This window comes from Equus quagga, chromosome 7, assembly GCF_021613505.1.
Source record: "Equus quagga isolate Etosha38 chromosome 7, UCLA_HA_Equagga_1.0, whole genome shotgun sequence".
In the NCBI taxonomy this organism is placed as follows: domain Eukaryota; kingdom Metazoa; phylum Chordata; class Mammalia; order Perissodactyla; family Equidae; genus Equus; species Equus quagga.
The window spans coordinates 91256628-91277475 of NC_060273.1; positions in this window are offsets into that span (position 1 = coordinate 91256628).

The following is a 20848-nucleotide window of genomic DNA, read 5'->3' on the forward strand; positions in this document are numbered from 1 at the left end:
TGTCAAAAGGATCATACAGTCTCAATCTTATTTGGTAAACAGTCTCCGTTTAACAAAAAAATGAAGAGGAAAGAAGAAAGAGATTATTTAAGTGTTTCCAACAAAAGCCTCAGCAGAGGTCCTGATCTGAATGGACACTGCTGCCTGGGGACAAATGTCAACACAGTTCAAGCTTTGTTAAAAGGATTGAAAAGACCCGCGAGCCTGCACATTGGCATGCTTACGGCCAGCATTAAGAAAATCAATCTAAAATAACAAAACCACATTCACATCACAACCTGGCCAATACACTTCCAGCAGATGTGACAATCATATTTTGACAGTTCAGATAGCTGATAACGGATGGCAAAAGAAATTTCTATTTGACATGGGACCTGAGTTTACACAGTTCCAGTTCCCCTGTTTGTCTGGGCCACATTAATGATGCAAAAAGCAGAGAGTAAATACAAGCCAATTCGCTATAATCAATGCAAAAGGATGCAAGCCCCATGATATCATTCTAATCTACTTTTAATTTTTACTCACTTCTGCATTTAATAATAGCCCCAAGAATAAATTAAAATTCTTGCAGTCCTCCTTGCTTCCCAGCTTGCCATCTTTCGCCAGCCTCTTTGTCATCCAAAACACATTTTTTTTTTAGCACATTATTCACCTGGTTAATGAAAGGAAGGAAGGAAGGATGAATAGAAAGCTTTGTTGTAAATGGAACTGGCATTTCTCTCAAGCATTCTGAGCAGCTCTGACATTCAACACCCTTGTACCTGAAACTTCTGGACGTCTCCTGTTCTGGCAGGTCAAATAAAGCTGTTCCTCAGGGGATAGTTTAAAACTACTTGTAACATGTTTTGATTTACAGATTATCAATTCTGCTGAGCAACAGAGAGACATATTTGGGAGATGCATAAACAAATACATTCAACTGTGCTGTGGATTAACCTAAAGTGACACATTTATTTAAAAATCTGCCTACTTCTTGTCCTCATTGATTAAATGCCCTTAAGAAAGTAAGTCTGATGAAATGAAAGCCATTAAGATGCAGCACACCTCCTCCACTCCTTTTGATGGTTGACACATTCCCTAGAGTGGGAGATTGGACGTCTGATAAGCTAACACTGAATTATAAGCACTTTGTGGAATGTCACTGGCAAATGAAAGATCTACTGTTTTGCTTGCAAAGCAACCGTATGCTTTAACAGCACAAAAATGGATGCGGTACAGAATTATTTCATCCTCTGTGCTCAGAATCTAAACGAATATGTACACGGTGTGCACATTTTCACGGCAGAGATCAGCTCTGAACCAGCAAGGCTTGTTCCTGGCTACAGTACCATTGATCACGAAAATAGAAAGGCCTGCCAAGGACTTTGTCAACATTGTCAGAACTCCAACGAGCATCTGGTGATTTTGCTGTGGCTTGTTGCTACCTGAGCCTTAGAGGTTTCAGAGATGAGAGGGTACGGAAGAATGGCAGTGGTGGTGCTGGGGGGTTGAGAGGTTAAATGGAAAACTCTTTTCTGTTTGGAATTGCAGGCGTAAACAACGTTTGAGGTGTAGTGGAGAGGGTGCCAAATATGGAGTTTAAGCGATGTCTTTCCTTACTAGCCTTATGGCCTCAAGAAAATCACTTCAATTTGCTGAGCCTCCAGTTTCTTTGGCTGAAAAATGGGGCTAATCATGTTTGTTTTTTATTGGATTGTTGAGACGATAGTGTAGAATGATGTTCAAGACTGCACTTTGTAAACTGTGCGACACCATACAAAGATCAGGGGTTGCCGCTGGCTGCCATGAATGAGAGAACCAGGCAGTGCTGGCTCCCAAGCAGCAGACCCCTCCACCCCATCCGTGGGCTGCCCGTCTCCACACTGGCCTCGCTGCTGTGCCCTGGGTCTCCTGTCTGGTTTGGGAAAGGATTAGCATGAATGCTCTTTGCAGACTGTTCCAGGCTGGAACAGAAAAACCTAGAAAATCTGGAATATAGTTTAGATCTCCATCTACATGGTGATATGGATGTTTAACAAGACAAAAGATCAATCTTGCTATGTAAAATAAAAATAATAGAGGAAACCCTAAAGTGCAGTGAAATACTAGTAAGTTTTGGAATTGCTTTGACACCATGTCAGAGACCAGGCTTGAGGAATATTCAAACTACTTTTATTCTTGTTCTTTCTCTTTATAAGCGACCAAAAATTCTTTTAAAAGTTATCAACGGGAAGTCAATTTTAGGTCTACCCACATAAACATTACTTTTCCTTTAAAACTTTCTCTGGCTGTGCCCACCAGGCGCAGATATTATTTCTTCTCACATTATTATTTATTTTTTTTGCTGAAGAAGATTCTCCCTGAGCCAACATCTGTACCAATCTTCCTCTATTCTGTATATGGGTTGCTGCCACAACATGCTGCTGATGAGTGGTGTAGGTCCGTGCCTGGAAACCAAAATGGGCCACCGAAGTGGAGCATGCTGAACTTAACCAGCAGACCATGGGACCAGCCCCCAAGCATTATTTTGATTGCATCATTTGTTCTCAAACATCTATGGATTGGATTGGGAAGCTTGCGGGGTTAGGCAGACCCATGTCCACCTCTATACAGATCTCAGGGAGTTTTCTCTCTGAGGCTGATTCCAGAGAGGGCCTTGGATGCCCTATTGCAGTCTAAACTCACGAGGGTGGCCAAGGGGTGGTCTTGTTTAACCCCTTGCAATGTGGTGGCCCCCAAATAGACTTGGTTCTGGTTCTGGCTTAGCTGCTAGTCGTGTTTCTGTATTGTCTCTTAACTTTACTTAAGGATTTATCTGTTAACTTCTTTAATAATAATAGTAATGATACTAGTAATAATAATGATGATAACTTCTAATTACTGAATTCTTATCCTGTACCAAGCATTTTTACAAGGGTTAATATGTTGCGTCTGCTATATTTCTCCTAGGAACATGACATACTGCATTTTACGATTGTGTCTGCAGGACAGGTCAAATCACTTGCTCAGATTCCATATCTGGTAGATGTGAGAAGAGGGATCATAATGAAAGTCTGCGTGACCCTGAATCCTGAGCCACTGCCACCCTGCTCACCTCACTGGGCTGCTGAGACTAACCGTGAGCAGGCCAGTGAAAGCATCTTTCTTCCTTTCTTTTTTAAAAAGCATATTTACTTATTCAAAAATCATGTAAGCAAGTCATTTGTTGTGGAAAATTTGGAAAGCACGAAAGGAAGTAAACACTATTTATTACCCTACAGCTTTTTATAAAAAGATATAAAGTAAACGTCAAAGTCCCTCCCTCCAACTCTCACCCCATCCCTCAGAGATAAACTCTGGTTAACAGTTTTGTGTGTGTAGTTCCAGACCTTTTCTTGGTGAAAAGTAGAAAACTCCAAGATAGACCTGGGAGTCCAGTTTTCCTGCTGTTGTGGCATGAAGGACACAGACTGACCTTGAGCATCCAGGATGTCCATTTCAAGACGCTTTTGGCTGCCTTTGGCTGTGGGACACTTCTGCAGACCATCTGTGTGTATGTCAGGAGCATTGTGGGATGAGCAGCAGTCCCCAGCTGGCCCAAGTGATGGGAAACGCGTGTTTTGACCTGTCTAGGATTTTTGTCCTGGATTGTGTCTCTTTGTTTCCTTCCTTCTCTGCTCTCACTCTTTCCTGCTTTAATTCCTGACCTTCCTCTTCTCCTCGAGCATCCTTTATCTTGATTTCAGCAGAAAACATTCTGAAGTGAAAGCGACTGGTGGGCTGGGAGGAGAGTGTTGAGAAGGAGGGAGGAAAAACAAAATCAATGCTCCATTGCTATTTTTAGGTGGCTGAGATTCCTTTCCTTTGATGTAGCTGAGAGCTTCGGGGCAGAACTGACCAGCACACTCAGTAGCCTCAGGAGATGTCCTATTACCCCCCAAGAGAATAAACTAGATATGTGGGAGAAGGAGGGGACGTGGGAGCTATATTCAAATCCAGTGAATAGGTGGAAGAGGGAGCTTGTATTTATTCTCCAAGCCTCTGGAGACACCCCTGACTGGAGCTGAAAGCCCTGATGACAGTGGAGCAAGCAGCAGCAAGGCTGGCTTTCAAAAGAGAATTCAAGCGGATCCCCTTGATCAGATGGGGAGAACCATTAAGGGATATTTCTGCAGTCAGGGCCTTTTTACACTGAAGATTGGAAAGCTGAGTGTGGATTTCAGAGCAGCCCACAGTGCTTGCCTGGACACCTGAGCATCACTGCCAAAACTCTGCTCCAGCTTCCTCTGGGCACCTGGAGGATGCGATTTCTCCTTCACAAGGACTGTTACTCCAAGTCAACACTGAACGGGAAAAACTGCAGCTCCGGGATCTGAACACTGGATGTCTGACATCTTGAGTTCTTCCCTTCTCTTTTACATTTGACTGAAATTGTCAATGTAACCAGAACCCAGAAACTTTACTTGCTCCAACTTCTCCTTGGTGCCTCATTTACAAGTACATTTTAATCTCTTCATGACTGGCTATACAGTTTCAAACAAAATCTGGGGTTGTCCAGTTCATTCCTTGCGGCTCTCATCACTTGTTTTTTGCAATTGCAGAAGATTGTAGAACTGATGGTGCATAATACTAATAAGGTAGAAATCCCATTGAGAGGGGTTAGTCACTCGTGGCCTCAGAAACCAGGAGAGGGAGGCTTTGAGTGGTTCATCAATGTCAGAAGAAGCTAGAGATCGAATTACAACTTAATATGCACAGTTGGGTGTGTTTTATTATTTATAACACATGCTTCATTTTTAGCACTCCTCTGAATGCTATATCATTCTTCTGATGGGTCTCCCATCCTGCTCGCCTCCCTTGCCCGGCCTCCATCGTTTAAAGTCTTGTGAACTGCTGCTGTCATGCAGACTGGTGCATCATCAAGCAAGGCTATCGCTTTCACTACAGCTTCCTTTCCAGAAGTCTAATCCAGGTTTCTCAGCCAGGTACTCTCAAGCTTAGTGAATTGAAAACAAAAAGAAAAAACAAGCAATTTGGGGGTTAATGTGTCAAAAATGGAGCTTGTACCTACAAAGATTCAAAAAGCCAAAAATAGTAGATTCATTCAACAAATATATATTCCTCTGAAGCAGGCATTGTGCTAGGTATGGGGGTACAAGAGGATGCCCCTGCCCTCATGGAGCTTATATTAGAGAAGACAGACAATATGCAAGATCATTACAGGTTGCAACTCATGCTGTGATGACACGAACCATAACATGGTGTGATAGACAGTAAGGGCTGGGGTAGAGGAGAGAGTTGCTGTCCAGCAATGCTTTCCATGATGAGGGGGCAATTAAGCTGATTTGGGTGGGCATGTCAGTTTCCAGGTCACCGGTATACCATTTTTAAACCCTTTCGGCAAGTCTCCAAGAGCTCATCATTATAATATTGATAATGAGGGAGGATGTGCGAAGTTCATGTGGAGAGTTTCCATGGGAGATGTATTAGTTTGTCAGGGCCGCCATAACAAAGTTCCACAGACTGGGTGTCTTAAACCACAGACAGTTATTTTCTCACAGGTCTGGAGGCTAGAAGTCTGAGATGAAGGTGTTGGCAGGGTTGGTTCCCTCTGAGCCTCTCTCCTTGGATTGTGGATGGCCCCCTTCTTCCTCTGTCTTCACATGGTCTCCCCGAGTATGAACATGTCTGTGTCCTAATCTCCTCTTCTTATAAGGGCGCCGAGTCATACTGGATTAGGATCCATTCTCATGACCTCACTTTAACTTAATTACTTATTCAAGATTCTATCTCCAAATACAGTCACATTCTGAGGTATTGGGTGTTGGGGCTTCAACATATGAATTTTGGAAAGACACAGTTCAGCCCAAAAGGTGCAGAAGAGAAGAATGTCTGATTGTAGCCCTTTGTAAAGATGCATTTTGGGGGACATTATCTTATCTTCTGGGTACCTTGTAATGTGCTGACCTTGTGCCTATGGGAAATACCCATCAGATGACACACGGAGGAATCTTTTTTGCATTCTTTAGATAGACATGGCTCCAGTGGTATTGGTCCTGCCTTCTGAGAACCTTGGACTGGCCTAGAGATTCTTTTAAAAAGTTTTCTCTCTATTATCTCAAAATTGGGAGGTGGATCTCACTACCACTACGTTCTGAAAATGTGCTGCCAAACATTCTATGTCTAATTGAATATATATTATTATGTAAAAATCAGCAAGCTAAATCATTAGAAAAAGACTAATTGTGGAAAACTTTGTTGGTACATTCATAATGTTGTACCACAGAAGGAAATCAATTGACAATTTATTGAAAACTATGTGCTCAGCACTCTGTAAGGGGAATCTGGAAGCACAATAATTGAGTTATTCTTTCTCTCACTCAACAAATATTTAAGGAGTCTTCACCATGGGCTTCATTTACAAGATCCATTTTAAAAAAAAATCCGGCTAAAGATAACTCAAGCATGATCTGAGTTTATCCAGTCTGTTCTATGTACTTCTTATTGTAGAAGCCCTGTTCAAGCCACTGGGGTGGGTGCTGGGGACATGGCAGCAAGAAGACTGAGACGATCTGAGTTGCCACATGGCTCAGAGACAGCTTCCTGGAAGATGAGCCTCCCCAAGAATGGGGTTGTGAGGGACATGTAGTTAGAATCCACACAGAGCAAAGGTGATGATGAGGATGGCGTGTCAGTCATGAATATCTGGGAAAGGAGCTAGAAGGAGAAAGGGACTCCTGAAAGTGATACTGGCTGCCATGAAATTATTGGGCAGAACTTGTGAGTCTATGTGTTTCTCTTAGTGGGCCTGATTAATAACACATGTATCAGAGAAAGGGGCCAGGTCTTTGTTTTACAAACTGCACACACTCAAATTGATACTCCCTTAGCACCTTGCACTTAGCTTACTTAGGTGTTGTGTTGTCTTAATTGCTTACTTACTGATCTACCTCCCACATTTATTCTGAGCATTTCGGGAGCACCAGAAATGGAACACGCTGGGTGTTCAACAGATATTTGTTGAATGAGTGAATAATCAATTTGGGAGTGCTTGGAAAGTTTTTGTTTGAATAGGTTCTTTCAGGATTTGTAGCAAGGATATCTTTTCGAATCAGGTTGAAAGCGCATCCCTAAATTCTGGTTCATGGTGATAGTAACTAGATAGGGTTCTAAAGTCCATTTGCAAGCATAAATGACAAAATATAATCCATTAGAGGGGCTACAGAAGGTATCTTTTATGCATTGTCTAAATGGAAGGTTACTAAAAATGCATGAGAGAGCAAGAGAGTGATAAAGAGAATCATTCTTCTTGTAGATAGAATGGAATTTAGCATTAAAAAAAATGAGCACCTTGGCCACATTCACCAAGTGTACCCAAATATTGCTTTCAAAGCGCCTCTCATCGGTGGAGGTGGTGTCATGGGATTAGGTTGGTCCAGTGCAGAAGAAGCTCAGGCCTTGCAGAGTTGGGAACACAGAGCACTGCGGGCTCTCCCCATTCCCAGGGACCAAGGCCCTTGATGTGCCTCCTTCTCATGTTTGCGGACTCCTATTGAACTCTAAGACTCAATGGAAGTTCCTGGAGAGGAGGAAAACATGTGGGAAGAACTTCTGGGTCCTAGGGGATTTCAACTGATTCTCAGAAATTTGGTCCAAAGACTTTGTCTGGAACAGATACCACCTGAATGGAAGCACTAGGAAACAAGAATCTCTTTGGAAAACAAAAATCACTTCTGCAATGAATTATAACTATAAATGAATGGGGACACCAATAATTATTTTACCTTGAAATGAACAATATCTGGAGACAAAGTAACAGAAGTTAAAATACGTACCTTCAAAATATGTAAATATAAGTTTCATTTAAAATTTCTTATGTTCAACAATAGGGGGTTAATTAAATTATGATACATCCTCATAATAGATTACTTGGCAGTCAGTAGTTAAATTTATTATTTATTATTAAATATTATATTTAAAAAGAATTCTGAAAGACAAGAAATGCTTATGACACAATAAATTAAAAAACAGATTACAAAATATGTAAGTATTAAAGACACAATTGTGTAAACATATGTATAGGAGGAAGATTGAAGGCCCGACCACCAAATTTTAATGTTGGTATTTTAAGGTGTATGGATATGCATATGTGTGTGGGGAACTATGGGCAATGGTTTTTCTTCTTTACTGTTTTCTTGTATTTTCCATAAAACATTTTAAATCATGAAAATTTCAAAGAAACAGAAAAGTTAAGAAAATCATGACACTTATGCCCCCACCACAAAGATTAAACAGATGCTAACAATATGTCATATTTGCTTCAAATCTATTTTTAAAACACACAAAAAATTCAATATTACAGATAATAGCTTCAGTCCCACACTTATCTCTCCCCCCTCCCTCCTTTGCAGAAGTAAGTCCTGATTTTTAGTTTGGCACGTGTTTGCCTGGAATAAACACTGCATTTCCCAGGTATTGCCATATGACTAAATTCTTACCAGTGAAATTAAAGCAGAAGTTCTATGCACAACTTCTTGGAAGATTCCTTAAAGGAAGTGGGGGGGCTTGTCCCTCCCCTCCCTTTTTCACTTATGCTGGCTGGAATGTGGCTATCAGGGCAGCAGCTGTCTTAGGCCACCAGGTAGAAGCTGTGTGTTAAGAATGATGCAACTAGAAGACAGAGCAATCCTGGTTTCTTCATGTTCGCAGAGTTGCCATTATGACCGTAAGCAGCTTACTTGGACTTTAATCTGACAAACAAATGAAATTCTAACTTATTTAAGCCACTGTAATTTTAGATTTCCTGTCACTGGCAGCCTGAGTTCATCCATTTACTACGCTGTGTATCATTCACAACTATGTCTTATATTTTTACCACATATGTATGTATCTTAAACAACATATATAGTGTTAATATTATAACTAGATGGTATCATATTGTACATATCCTTTTGTAACTTGCCTTTTAAAAATTTTGATATGTGTGATATTTATCCATGTTGATATTTGTGGATATAGTTTATTAATTTTGACTGCTATATACTATTTAACAATTTATCTCTATCCCTTCTGAGGAACTGAGAGATTGTTTTCGCTATTAACAGTCCTACAACAAACATCTTTGTACATGTTTTGTGGTGTAAAGGTGTGAAAGTTCCCCCCGGTGGATACGCAGTGATAGAGTTTCTGGATTACAGGGTACATGCATGTTGAGCTTTACTAGATCTTGCCAGAGTGGTTCTTACAAAATATACTCTTACCAGCAGTCTATTAAAGTTTCTATTTCTCTACATGCTGATCTACTTTTGGTATTATTGGACTTTTCAGTTTTTTCCTATCTGATGAATAAGAAACAGTACTGTGTTATCATTTTCAATTTCTCCATTTTTCACAAAGAAAAGGCATCACCTTTAAAATTAGGAAAGATAAATACTAAAACATCTCTCAGCTTGAATCTCAAGATACACATTAAGTTTCTTCAGGGAGTCTAGACATGAATCAAGTATCAGTGGAGAATCTTTCTTAGCCATATGGTTCCCTCTCCCAGCTCATAGAAGTATTTGCTTTATTCTAGAAAGACTGTGTACAGTACTACAGGACAATAAAACTTTTGTTCTGATTTAACACGTTTTTTATGACAACTTCAAAATCACGGTACTGAAGCCAGTTAAATTGGTGACCTGTGACTCTGCGTTTCTGGGTGACTTGCCACAAAATTGTTTTGTTCCGCTACCCCTATAAGCAAACCTCTCTAATTCTTTGTATCAGCTACTCCTCCAAAATACTGTAAAATGGGAGAAGTATGGTTTTGCTGGATTTCCCTCCTCCCCCCACAGTGTCTTCAGTGACTCTGTCCTCTGGGTGAACATGTGCCTCCCTTCTTCTACTTCCAGGAACGTCCCCAGCCCACCTGCCTCCCCTCCCCATTCCCCCACTGATGGCCCTATCTTTAGTCGATTCCTACAGATTGTGGACTTGAGCCTAGCTGACAGTCATGCTAAACTGCTTTCTTGAAGTGGTTGCTTTTTGAAGGGCATTTGCACTTTAAGGAGGGACTCTGGAAGACAGAACTGCCTTCGAGAAAGGAAGAATCTTTTTGGGTGGAACTTAAGACATCTTACAAGTAAAAGAGGGAAAGGTTTGGGGCTTACAGACTCTGCTGGAGGTGCTCAAATGAGACCATAGAATTTACTAATATGAATCAACTTAAGAATATTTGGCCTGGCATGTAAAAAAAATATGTGGACATCAAAAGAATGTGCTAGTCAAGTCCTTCTAAGACACTGTTTTACAAAGTCTATGTTTATTTCCAGAACTTTAAGGTAAAATTCTAGCAATGACAGGAAAAGCCCTTGTTGTGCGAAGTCTTCTACCTGGGTATCTTGTAGCCAAACAAATGTGTACACTGTAGACATTTCCACAGGTGAAGACAGATAGCAGTTTAGGTGGGCAAACTGCTAAGCAAACACTTGCCAGGGAGATTAGATCTCTGGCAGGCCAGGCTGCTAGATCAAGGGAAACCCACTGGTTCTAGGAAGGGACACATTTGGGGGCAATATAAATAATAAGACCAAAAAATAGTAAGACCAAATTATAATTAGACCAAATCTCAGGAGTAAGGAAAGGCTTCGAGAGACGTTGGATCAATTCTGTTAGTTGGTGCGAAAAGATTGAAGATTGGGAACTGGGAGGCTTTGTTCTAGACCCAGTTCTGCAGATTACTCATCTTATGCTCTAGGATCTTTCTAGATCCTAGGATTCTAGAAAGGAAGGTTGGGCCATACAGAACTCTAGGATGCCTCCCAGGTCTAACATTCTGTTATTCAGAGCTAGATCTGAGTCACATTTTTGCCAACTTGGAATAGGAACCAGGTAACCTACAAGTGTTAGCAAGGTATGATAAAAATAGCACTGATTCTGGAACCTGCATAACAAAAATAATAGCTAACATATAGCATATATTATGTGACAGCATCATTCTAAATTCTTCACATCTATTAACATTTAATTTTCATAACAGCCCCATGAGATGGGTACTGTTCTTATCCCCATTTTTCAGGTGAGGAAATCAAGGCTCCAAGAGGGTTAATAAAATGTCCCAGTTCTATAGATTTATTAAATCCTTGGGAGTTAGTTAAGATCTCTGTGACTCAGTGTTGTTATCTATAAAATGGAAATAACCAAATCTCCCTTTTATACCTCATAGGGCTCTGATAAATATCAAATGGAACAAAGTATGCAAATGATATTTGAAATGGCTTTTGTGTTTGATTTATATAGACTAGATATCGCTAAGGATTTACTTTAGAACAGGGATTAGATATGGTTGAGCCCTCAAATATGCCATGGCAGCGGCAGTGAATGAGAGGAATCCGGTGTTTTGTCTCAGGAGATTTATTCCTTTACTATTGGTGGAGGTGGGGAGGTGTTTACCTCATTTTGGAAGCCTAGGATGGAGGTTTGGGCAAAGTTTTTTATATATGTAATATTCCTCCCCCTGCCCTCAGAGATGGAAAGATGTGTGATTTGTTTGCGTAACCAGGGCATTTATCTATCTATCTATCTATCTATCTATCTATCTATCTATCTATCATCTATCATCTTTCTATCTGAAAGAGCCATATCATAGGTACAATGTTCTTCTAAATGGCTGTGTTTGAGATCCAGTGGGATCCTCACATGACGCACTTTAGAAACAACATTTCTTATTGTTTCTAGATATACAAATCGAAGACACAAAGAGTGACGTAATTTAAAACTAATTTTGGTCGAATACAATTTAGATATAATAATTCTTACTATTTGCAATTTTATTCTTCCTGTGAAATAAATAATATCCTTTGTGAAAATAGAAAGGGGAAGAGCGAAACATTGTAGAATTTATAGCTAGAACTCTAGCCAGATTAGTACAGTCCTGTTTTCCATGCCTTAAGGCCAACTGCAAAAGTCTTAAATAAAAGTTAAAGGCATGCACTTATTTTTTCAAGTCCAATGGAAACATTCATGTACAAAGGTTTTAAACAAGTCAGCTTTGCTGTAAAAACGCTTGCAAGGGCAAAGTGGTGATATAAATATCCGCTGTTTTCTTGTACTCCGAACATGTATTTAGATTTTTAAATTATTATGGGAAAACTTACATACCACAGGCTTTTAGTGTTAGAAATTTCTTTCACTTTGTTCATACAAACTCAATTATTCCCAAAATAAGAATCCTGGTGTGGGTCACTTCTAAAGTTAGAACTTTCCTTATGTGAATTCTTGGAAGCTCAAAATAAGGTCTCCCTAGGGGAAATATACTTAGATTTGTTTTATTCAGAACATTATAAATTTATGTAATATTTGACACATATGGAAAAATACACACACATATACACTTACAAGCTTGAATAAAATGGTAAGAAACATCTATGAAATTACGCTCTATCTCCCTGATCCCCGTGTTCTATTATCAAAGGCCACCACCCTCCTGAACTTTAGTGTTTAATCATTCCTTTGCTTTTTTCTTTAAACAATTTTACTGGTATAATTCTCATACCATACCACTGACCTATTTAGAGGGTACAATTCAGTGTCTTTACGATATTCACAGTAGTGCAACCACCACCACAATCAATTTTAGAGCATTTTCAGCACCCCCAAAAGAAACACAGTATCATTTCTTCCCCAACTCCCAACCCTTCCTTGTCCTTTGAGTAGAACTTTTGCCACAGATGTACTACACACATGCTTTTACCACAAGATATAATTAGCTTTGATTTTATTTGAACTTCATAAAATTTATTTTCATACTTTATGTACTCTTTGCTCAGCATAATGTTTCTAAAATTCATCCATGCTCTTGTACATAGTTATGGTTAATTTGTTTTCATAGAAGTATAATTCCACTGTTTAAGTAAACCACAATTTATTTATCCATATCCTTCATATAAATTTGGTCTAATGCTTGTTTTTTTGCTGCGATCATTCTGTTCTGAACGATTCTGTCCACGTCTCCCGGTGTACATACACAAGAGAGTCACTAGTAATTACCCAGCACTGTAAATTTTGGCTACAAGTTCGACTTTGCAAAATAATGCAGAATTTTCTTGCAAAGTTGTTATAATTCATACTCTCATAGTTGAGCGCTGGGTTCTTTTTTTTCCACGCTCTTGCCAACATTTAGTATTATCAAGTCTCTTGATATTTGCTAATCTAATGGTTGCAAAATGAGATCTTGTGTTTCAAAGACTGAGAATGAGGTCGAATCTCTTTTCATAGGTTTATTTGCAGTCTTGTTTCCTGTTCTCTAGAAGATCTGTTCATCTCTTTGCCTAGTTTTGCCACTTGGGTGCTGGGTTTATGGATTACCAGCACTTCTTTACACCTTTTGAACACCAGTCCATTTTTGGTTGTGTCTGTGGCAAATACCTCCTCCAAGTTTCTAGTTTCTGTTTTTGTGTTTGTTCTGGTGCTTACCTGCCACAGTTATCATTTACTTGTATTTAAAAATATCTATTAGAAATTTTTTTTGACCTAAGAGTTATTTGAAAGTCTGTTTTATGTTTGTATGAGTTTAAAAAAACCTAACATTTCTAACATTCGTTTTCTGACCTGATTGTACTATGGTTAAAATTGGAAATTTGTTGGTGCTTACTTTATGGTTTCTGTGCAGCCAATTTTTATAGCTGTTCCATCTGTGCTTGGGAGGACTACGTATTCTCCGTTAGGTACACATCCTATTTATGTCCTTTAAGTCAAGTAGTTTGATTGTGATTTTAAATTTCATCTATTTACCAAGTTTTTGTCAGCTTGACCTGTCAAGAACTGAGACATATGTATTGAAAAGTTCCATTATAATGATGGATCTGTTAATTTTTATCTGTAGTTTTATCATTTTGTTGTTTTATATATTTTGAGTCTGTATTTGGTGTAGGTAATTTTTGAATTTTTACATTCTTCTGTTGAGAGGAACATTTCACCATAGAGACATGCTTTGTTTAAAAAAATACGTATTTGTTAAGCCCATTTTTTTCTTTCTGAATTAATATATCTAATTCTGTTTTCTGTAGTTCATATTGACCTTGTGTATTTTTTTCTCCTTTTACTTCCTGCCTTACCATGTCCCAATTTTAAAACTCTCTTTTGTGAAAAACACGTAGCTGGATATTTTTTCTTCCAGTCTGATCATCTCTAATTCTTAGCAGGAAAACTCAATTCACTTACAATGTATTACTAATACATTTGGATTTATTTCTATCATATCACTCTGTGGATTTTCTATATCCTGACTTTTATGTGTTTCTCTTTCTCTTTCCAAATTGTTTGAGTTTGTTTTATGTTATTATTCTATTTTTCCTTCCACTTGTTCAGAGGATATAGACTCTGTTTTTTCAGTGTGTATACTTGAAATTTTACTATGTATATTTATCTTGACAGAGTTCAAAGTAAGTCTTATCTAAATGCTTTTCCAAACAATACAAGAACTTAAAAGTACTTGTTATCCTGATAAGCAACCTCCAAATTACCTTCTATTTTTGTGCATTAGTTTGGACACGAGCATCGGTATTATTTTATACAATGTTTTTTAGGTTTATGTACGTGTTTGCCAATTTCTTTTTTTATTTTCTTCTTGTATCTTAGATCTTCTGTATTGAGGAGTTTCCTTATTTCTTGGAATATATCTTCCATTAGTGAAGGTCTGCCAAGTAAACTCTCTTAGTATTTGTTTATTTAAATTAAATACTTAATATTTGTTTATTTCAATTTGTTTTGAGTTGATGTTTGCATCCCTTAGCATTGTAATGGTGCTCTTCCACTACCTTCTAGCTTTCATCACTGCTCTTGAGAATCTTGCTGTCCATCTAATTGTTTCTCTGCAGGTGATTTACCTTTTTCTCTACACACTTTATACTCCTTTGTCATTGGTATTTTGGTGTTTTACTACAATATGCCTAGGTGTGAATTTGTTTGTATCTATGCTATTTGACGTAAGTTCTGCATCCTGTATCTGAAGATTTTTGCCTTTCATTAGTTATGTAAAGTCATCAGACGTTTTCTTCTTGCATATTGTCTCTCCTCCATTCTTTTGTTCTTCTTCTGAAAATTCAGTTTACAAGATTTCATAACCTTCTTACTTAATACTTCATACTTCATCTTCTCTGCACTACACTGTACTTTCAAATGTCTGTCCCTCAGTTCTCTAATTTTTTCTTCAGCTATATATAATCTGCTGTCCAACATTTCAACCGAGTTGTAAATTTAAATGCTCATGTTTTTTATTTCTGACAATTTAGTTGGATTCTTATTCAAATCTTCCTGATAATTTTGTAAAGTCTCTTGTAGCTTGCTGTTTTCTTCTAAAATTACATACTAAAAAAACCATTTCCTTCATATTTTATATTCTCTATCTTACAATTATTTCAATATTGAAATTATCAGGACACTACATCTATGGATTTTTGTTTCTGCTGAATTCACTTATAGCTGCTTATTTCCTTGTGTGTTTGGTGATTTGTTGTTGTTGTTATGAGTTCCTACTTGGTTTGACTTAATCTTTAGGAATCAGGTGACCCTAATTGGGGCCACTTTCTTTCAGAGAGGCTCTGTGTATGCTGCTCCTTGGAGCTGGGAGTGGGGTGCTACTGACCTCGGACCTCTTCAGCTTATCTGGAGGAGCCATGCTAACGCATGTTTCCCAGATGCAGCTCCCCCAACTTGCAGCATTTACAGAACTTAGCCACTTGTACCCCGTACCAATGTTGGAACTTCCCAGATTAACTCCAGATTTTGTGTTTTTTGTTTACCCCTCAGCTTCAGTTTCATCTTGCTGGCCCCTTTCTATTTCTTTATTCTCTTCCTTTTAAGATTTCCCTTACTTTCCTGTGCTCCCTAAAATGTGTTAAAAACTTGTTGTTGCTGTAATTTATCTAGGATCAATGTGTCCCTAGCCCTCTGTATCGCCAAAATCTGATATCCCAGATCTTTTTCACTGACTGCAGTAAACACAGCTCTCAGGGTCTTTATCCTCACACATACCTTTTGACCACTCACCATGTGCTAGACTCTGTGCTAGATGCTGTAGGGAATAATATTCTTGTTCTTGAGAGCCTGGAATCTGGTTGGAAAAATGAACATGTACCCTAGAAATTATTCTACAAGGCAGCATGAAATATGTGCTAAAATAGAGGCCTGGCCACGGTGCACAGCAAAGGCTAAAGAGAGAGGGCTTCACTCCCACTGGGGAAGGCTGTGAATTGTGAGGCTCTCAGGATCAAGCTCATGCATTGAATATCAGCTTCCATTTCATAACAGTCCAAGGGGGTGCAGCTGGGCAGGAGTTAAATCAAGTCTCTTTCATGTAAAGAGTGACTGATGTGAAGGGCACAAGCTTGCTGCAGAAATCTAAGGAAACATTCCAGACAGCCTGAACTGCTCTTTCAGCCACAAACCTCCACTTGTACTAGGAAATTATTTAGAAGGTGCGTGGCTGGAAAAAGGTGGAACACATTTAGGTATTTCAAATATTTTTCAGGAAAAAATAGCCAATGCTTATCCTGCTATTAAAGGGAACTTCTGAAGTGACTACTGTTTGTCTCCTGGTGTTTCCCATTATAACCTTATTTTAAGAGGGTTGTAACTTGACTGTAAAAATTCCCTCTAGGTGAAAACTTGGCATATCAGAATGCTCCCTTTGAATAATGCCTACCTTTAGAAAACACACACAAAAAACCAGATTTGGTTTACATCAGTCAAGCTCTTTGAAAATCAGAAGACAATCAAGCCCTTAGCATTGGAGATAACTGATTCTTTCTACAGGTGTTTGCATTTTTTACTGCATGAGAGCTAAAAACAGTAGCGACAGCAGCGATAGACCTAAAAAACAAGAACCAAACTTATTTGTCTCCTTAATGTGCAAAAAAAAGATCCAATTTTAGATAAGAAATCCTCATGCAGTATGCCAAAAATGACAATACCAGAACTAGATAATGTCTACTAAATGAAAGGGTGTGTTTTCATTTTTTTAAGAACAGATTCAGTAGTAAGAAGTCAGCTGGCTAAAGTATAACCCAATGTGTGGAACTAGCACAGAAACAGGCAGCAGTTTTATTTCTACTGAGTTAGATGAGCTCTACCAAGACTGTGAATTATACTGTAAAACCCCCAGTGATAATGAGAGGCATGAATATATTTAATACTAAGCAATATATGCTTGGTGTTAAAGAACAAAAAGGAGACACGGAAGGGACAAGAAGGATGTTCCACTCCAAGAGGAATCACACGCTGTGTCAAACCCTTGAGATAGGAAGCTGAGCTGTTGTTTTCTTGGAAACCTCAGTTTCCACATGCCTCTTTTCTTGAAGTGCTGAATGTAATTCTAATGATTAAAACTGCATAGTCCTGGATATGAACAAATGACTTCTTTAGGTGCCTAAACAAAAAGAAAGCCATCTGGTCTACCACTGAAGGAAGAGTCGGCTCTACTGTGTTTAGAATGAGTTGGTGTGTGTACCTACAAAATGGTACCTTTCTAAGAATTGCTAAGGATAAACTTGATTATATGCAATCAATTTTCAACTTATTTACTAGCTTTAGAATCTAACTGCTAAGTAAGATGTGACTCTCTGTGCTGTAGTAACAGTAAGAGGAGTAGAAGAGAATTTTATTTTTACCCTTCCAAGTTATGTAGAAATTATAGAAATGGAGAGCAGCTTAATAGTTGCTAGGGTTAAGGAGGAGGCTTGGAGCAGAAAGTAGATGTGGCTATAAACAGAGCAACGTGAGGGATTCTCATGGTGATGGAAGTGTTCTGTATTTTGAGTGTATCAATGTCAAGATTTTGGTTGTGATATCATACTCTAGTTTTTGAAGATAATACCATTGGGGGACTGAGTAAAGGGTGCATAGGATTTCTCTGCATTATTTCCTTTAAAAAATAATTAATTAATTAATTTTTCCAGCTTTATTTAGATTAAATTAATTAAACGAGGAGGCCATTAGACTAAGTTGGCTTTAATGCCTTAGTAGCCTACATAAGCAAACTAAAACCTAAGCCTGTAATGCCTCAAGGTTAGGAAATCAAAACCTAAAGACAGCTAATCACAGCCAACTAGGCTTTCACAAATAATGCAACTACTTAAACTGCAGCCAATAAAATCATTTGCTTGCTTTGCCTTCACCTCTTCTCTATAAGCCTTTCCCCTAGCTCCTGTCAGTGGAGAGCTTCTGATCACTTCCAGTCTGGTGCTACCCAATTTGAATCAATGTTTTACTCAAACTTTTAGAAGTTTAACATGCCTCAATTTATCTTTTAACATAATATTGTGTAGTGTTAAGGTGTACAATGTCATGATTGGATATACATATATGTTGCTAAATGATTATCACAACAAGGTTAGTTACATCTGGTCACCTCACATGGTTACAAGTTTTTTTGTGGTGAGAACTTTGTTTTTTTTAAGATTTTATTTTTTTCCTTTTTCTCCCCAAAGCCCCCCGGTACATAGTTGTATATTCTTAGTTGTGGGTCCTTCTAGTTGAGGCATGTGGGATGCCACCTCAGTGTGGCTTGATGAGTGGTGCCATGTCCACGTCCAGGATTCGAACTGACGATACACTGGGCCGCCTGCAGCAGAGTGCGCGAACTTAACCACTCCGCCACGGGGCCGGCCCCGTGGTGAGAACTTCTAAGATCTGTTTAGTAACTTTCCAATATATAATACAGTGTTGTTCACTATAGTCTCCATGCTGTACATTACATCTTCAGCACTTATTCATCTTATAACTGGAAGTTTTGTGCCCTTTGACCACATTCATCCATTTGCCCCACCCCCTCCTTTGTATTATTTCTTACAAGTTTATGTTAATCTATAATTATATCAAATTAAAAAGTTTAATTTAAAATATTGTTAGGTTTCCTTGAACAATGTTGTTGCTAGTGCAGTGGAGTTGATTCTGACTCCTATCACCCCATGTACAGCAGAGAGGAACCCTGCCCAGCCTTTAGGCATTATCCTCTCACCTTCTGCAGCTGTATCAGACAATGCTCTACTGCTGATTAGAGGTTTCATGTCCAGTTTTTTTGGAAGTAGGTGGTCAGTTCCATTTTTCTAGTCTGTCTTAGTCTGGAAGCTCCACTGAAACCTATCCACTGTGGTGACCCTGCTGGTATTTGAAACCCTGGTGGCATAGCTTTCAGCATCACAGCAACATGCAGCCACCACAGTATGAGCCAACAGATGGGTGGTGTGGTTCCCTGCCCAGGAAATGAAGGTGGCAGTGGCAGTGAGTGCGCCGAGTCTTAACCACTAGACCACCAGGACTGGCTACTTGAGTGATACACATAATAAAAGGCAACATGGCATTTTACAGAACAAGGGATCAGTAAACTATGGCTGGCAGGCCAAGTCTGGCCCACTGCCTGCTTTTGTAAATAACCTTTCACTAGAACACAGCTATGCTTATTAACTTATCTCTTGTCTCTGGCTGTTTGTACTATGATGGCAAAATTGAGTAGTTGCAATGGAGACTACACAAAGCCTAAAATATTAACTCTCTTGCCCTCTACAGAAAAACATTTGCTGACCCCTGATCTAGAAGGTAAGCTCTACAAGAGCAAGAACAGCACCTTTTCAGCTTGTTGTCACTGGCAGCCTGGCACACGGCCTAGCTCATTGCAGGTGCAAAATAATCATTTGTTAATTTAAGGAAGAAACGTATTATGAAAATGTGAGTTTGCTGTGAAAAGAACGACTGAAAGAATTTAAAACATCACCTTGGGATCATGACTGTACATTTTCCAAAGGCCATGGCCATTGAAAAAAATGCTGTCTGCCTTTTTTAGACTGATAAAGGAAGAAGATTGCAGGTCTCACATGAGTCCATGGTATCTACATGAGACCAATAAAATGCAAAGAGTTTTTAAAGGCATGAATTAACTAATGTAATTCACCATTTGTCAGGCTTATTATTTCCTTTTAGGTACATAACATGTGGCCTTTGAGCTACACAGTTCAGTCTTTGAGGTATGCTTATAGTTAAGTCACCAAAACTGATGAATTTGATCAGAAGATTTACACCTGTTTGTGGGGAAGGCACTTATTATCTCCTTATACTGTTATGTCACTTGTTCAAGAGAAGAATTATTGAAAACAGGAATGAGAAGATTCAAACTTTGAAGTTGGATGTAGTTTTGAAATTTTGGTTACACCAATGAAGCTTTCAGTTTAAATGGACTCTTTGGCAAATATTCTGTAAGGTGAAAAATGTCCTTTGATAATATAAGCTTCTAAATTGATAGCTAAAATTTGCCTTTCTCCAAGGGAGGGATAATTTTATCATTCTGGAGCCTGAAGAATAATTTCCAGGGAACGTGGTTGGTACTGGGAGGATGAGAAGAAATAGTAATGAAAGCAGAGTTTGGAGCCAGAAAAACTGCATTTGAGTCTCTGGGCCAGGAACAATTTAATTATCCTTGCTGTGGCTCATCTGAAATGAGAAAATGATTCCTGTCTCGCGAGGATGTTCTGAGGATGAAATAAGGCTGGAGAGTGCTTAGGACATAGTATACGCTCATAGACACTCATCAAATGTTAGTGCCCTTTCCTTGGACCAAAAGACAAAGGAAATAGAGGTAAGAGAAAGGAGAGTCTTCTAGGTGACTGCAGAAAGGAATGTTATCCCCTGAGTGACACTATCTCCTAGCTGTTTCCCTGGGGGGACATTAGGAGTATTAATCGTATTTTGCCTGAAGCATACTTGTGCAGTCTATCTAAATGATGGACTCCCGTATGAAGGATCATTTTATTCATGGATCATAACATAACTGCCTAAACAAAACGAATAAGCAAAACTTTCTCCTTGGTGTGGTGCCTTGGGCTAAAGAGGTTTGCAGATGCTGGCGTAAGATGAAGAC